This window comes from Zingiber officinale, chromosome 7A (genome assembly GCF_018446385.1).
Source record: "Zingiber officinale cultivar Zhangliang chromosome 7A, Zo_v1.1, whole genome shotgun sequence".
Taxonomy (NCBI): domain Eukaryota; kingdom Viridiplantae; phylum Streptophyta; class Magnoliopsida; order Zingiberales; family Zingiberaceae; genus Zingiber; species Zingiber officinale.
The window spans coordinates 110,388,662-110,392,954 of record NC_055998.1 but is presented as its reverse complement, the minus strand read 5'-3'; positions in this window follow the sequence as shown (position 1 = coordinate 110,392,954).

The window sequence follows — 4,293 nt, the reverse complement described above, 5'->3', positions numbered from 1 at the left end:
CAAGCATTTGAAAATATTTTTATAACAATTAATTGCTTAACAGTTAGTCAATTAAATATTTATTTCAATAATTGACTTTCAAACTGTGGTGAGGCACTAGGCCTTCTTGGATATTGGAGCAACAACCACTTTCTAGACAAAACCTTTTAAATAAATTAAATATGTAACTTTCTGTTTGAAAGCTAAAAAAAATATTAATCTAAATATGATTTTGGAACCAAAATAGGTTCCTTCTTATAGAATTAATCAGAAATTTCTTAGCACGTATTTCTATGATATTTTTCTAATTTAACCCTAATGAAATCTATAATACCAATTTAATCCTTTATAGTTTCTAAAATTTGAAGCAGAAAAATTTAAACATGTAGAACTTTTTAAGTTTTCTATTTGTTCCTTTAAATTAGCATTTTCAATTTATCAAGCTCCTCTATTAAGCATGGCATTTCTAAGATTCTTTTTATTTCTAAATTCTCCTTTTTCAAATTATCATTTTTACTTTTTAATTTACACATTGATTTAGTCATAGACTTAATACCGAAATAGAGTTGATCAGAAGGTAAGAGACATACCTCACTTACCATGTCGGATCTGAAGCTTGATTCTCCCCCTACTTCGCTGCTTTCATCTGATGTCGCTCCCCCTTCATCGATGCTGGCTTCTAAGGTACTTTGATCTTTGTGGCTAGCTATCAGTGTTAGTCCGACGTATGCTTCTATTTTTGACTCGGATGATGAGCTTTCTTCCTAAGTAGCCTTGAGATTCTTGTGTTTGTTTGGCTTGGGCCCCTTGTCTTTTTCCTTTTTGTGCTCTGGGTAGTACTCCTTTATGTGTCCTTCCTTTTGACACCAGTAGTATCAAACTTTTCTTCTATTTCTTAGGGTTTTTCTATTCTGTATTTCTTTAAATTTATTTGATCTAAAAATTTTCCTAAACTTCCTTACCATATAAGCTTCTTGGTCTCCTTCCAGATATGACACTACAAAAAATAAAGGATTTCGGGACAAAATTGGGGACGAATTTTAAAAAAAAATTCGTTGCAAAAATTTTTGAGACAAACTTTGGGACGAAAATTTTTTCGTCCCAAAATGGTTGATGCCAACTTTTGGAACGAATTATGGATTGTTACAAATTTGGGGACGAATTTGGCGACGAAAAATATTTTCGTCCCCAAATTCGTTGCAAAAAAGTATAGAAATTTGCAACGAAAACTGTTTTTGTTGCAAACCTAGGAACAAATTTAGGGACGAATTCACATAAATTTTCCGCCAAAATTGTCTTGATTTTTGCAACAAATTTGGGGACGAATTCGGTGACAAATTATATTTTGTTGCCAAGTTTGTCCCTAATATTGCAACGAATTTGGAGACAAATTCGGTGACAAAATTATTTTTGTTGCCATCTTTGTTCCTAATTTTGCAACGAATAATAAATTTGTTGCAAAACTGGCAACGATAAATTTTCGTCCCAGAATTCGTCCCAAATTCTGGGACGAAATTTGGGACGAAATTTGTGGATTCGTCCCAAAATTCGTCCCAGATTCTGGGACGAATCCACAATTCGTCCCAGATTTTGGGACGAATTTTGTGGATTCGTCCCAAAATTCGTCCCAAAATCTGGGACGAATTTTGGGACGAAAATAATTTTGTCCCAAATTACGATAGAATTGGGACAAATAATTTTCGTTGCCAAATTCGTCCCTATTTCAAACAATTTTTTCCAGCTTCAATTTCTTTCTACAATACAATCCAAATACATACAAACCAAATTCAAATAACAAATAATATGCATTCAACACATCCTAATTTAACATTCAACACATAGAAATTTAACATTCAACACATCGATCAACTCATAATTCAAGAAGTATAAAGTTTGCAACAAAGTTTACAATATCCATCTTGTTCAAGCTACTAGAAAATATGATACAAAGTTCAACAACCCAATGTTTTATAAGTCCATCATCCATCCAACAACACTAAGAATACATATAGTCATCTTCATATGCCACAAAATCTTTGATCCCCATCAAATCTCCTTTGCCTACATAACAACAAACAAATAAACTAGATCATGTCTAACAAGAAAGATTGTAAATATTATACGATATGGCCATGTAAAAAGAATAATTGGAAACAAAACATAAATGTGAAATTCCTTAAACATTCTAATAAAAGCCCTAATTCTAATAAAAGTCATATTTACCAACGATATGAATCATTCATGTCATAACAACGGTAAATAAAATTATAAGAATTATTTTGAAGCTAAGTACATGTATCGTAACTACGATACAACCTAATATAATTGACACATCATATAGAGAGAAAGAGAGAGAGATATTGTGAAGTATGGTATTAGGGTTTAAATTTTCTCACTTAGTTAACTTTATTTTTCATTTTAATTTGCTGAATTTATAGTTTTGTCTTTGGTTGATATTTAATGTAAACTAAAGGATGTTTAAAATAATTGTTCATTTCATTGTGTTAACTAGTTGACAATTTCATACGAATAACTTTAGCACATTTTTAACAACTCTTTACAAAATATTAAGGTAGGAGGATGCATCGTTATCTAGTAAAGAATTTTAGAATAGTGTAATGTAATTCTAGATGAAATATAAAACTTTTATGTATCTATATAGTTATGAAACTATACATAGATCAAATTCAGAACTTTTATGCATCATTATCATTGAAGACAAAACAAGAAAGAGCAACTTATCAAAAAGAATGAACACAATTAAACAACTATTTAAAGCTAATTTTAACATAATTATTTAAAGTTAACTTTATATAATTAAACAACTATAACATAATTATTTAAAGCTAACTTTATATATAGATCAGTCAATGCATATTAAAGAACTTAGGAATACCGAAAAGAGGTGAACAAATACAGCTGTCTTCAACTACACTGAGATCAGACCAACTTGAGACCTGCACAAACAACATTATCAAATCAGGAAAAAAATAAAGTCAGAGTATTAGAGACTTCATTCATATTGCCTAATTATGCTTTAATTTTGTTACTGGTACACAACTAAGAATCATATAGATTAGTCTACGTCAAAGATAAGTCATCTCATACATTGATAGTGGAACAGTGCAAGAAGACAACAGACTTAACCTACAAATGGCAGAGTTGAAAAGTTAAAAAACCATTGATTAATGTGTAAAGCAGTAAACATAAGAAAAAAAATCATCATACATTATTAAAATTATCAAAAATCATCACCGCCATCATCGTTATCATCGTAGGCATCATCATCGTCATCATTGGGAGGATTCTGACTTTGAGCGAAGCTCAACTGAAGGTGTTGCATGATTAATTCTTGTTGTCGGCGCATTTCTCTAATATCTTTCTCCAAATTAGCCCGTTCTAGGTCTCTTTGCACCCTTTCTTGGTCTCTTTGCGAAATTATTTCCTTCAGATGGCTAACCTCATCAGTCAAGGTATTTACTTGGGTCGTAAGTGCTGATGTGGAGGAAGAAGTTCCAACTAATCTTTGGGTTCTACTCAAGGAACCCATCCCCAATATCCTTCCCCCTTTTGGTCCTCCACTGGCCTCTAACCATAAACTCAAATTATTGCCAACAGACTCCTCAGACCCCTGACTATCGATACCAACTTGTGAGCATGTTTGAGCTAGCTCGAGTTGATCATATTTTTCCTGTTTTGTAAAACACAGACGATATTGATTAGATATAATAGAAACACATATAATATTAAGACAATAATGGTAGGTAACTAATTAAATTTAAACCATATATTAAGGTAAAATAAAAATTAATTCCAACCTTGACTGCTTTTGCTCTCGCCCCACTCCATGTGTTATCTTTTTTTTTTTAAAGTGCGAGTGAAAGCATCAATGAAAGAAGGCTCCTTCCCTGTCTCCTTGGTCTAAAAAAACATTATTTCAAATAACGAAATAATTTGATATATATTAAAAATTTGTGAAAGAGTGAAACTATTACCATTCTCCGTCTATGCTCATCTATGTTAATGGAGCCTCCCGCATATATAGCACTTGAGTCACCAGAATTGTGAGATTGATTCATTCTATTCAGGTCACTCCTTTGTTTACTTTCCTCCGTTGCCCAAAATAGAGTGATCCTCTCCCAATTTTCTTCAGTGATGAAGTTTGGTTTTTTCCGCCGACTCTTTGTGTGACTTAATACATGTCTAATGTGATCGCCACATTTCTTTTTAAATATTCTTCGTATCTCCATTTCGTCATTCGGGTCCCAATTATTTAAGCGCTGAAATAGAAATTTATTTTATTATATAATCACT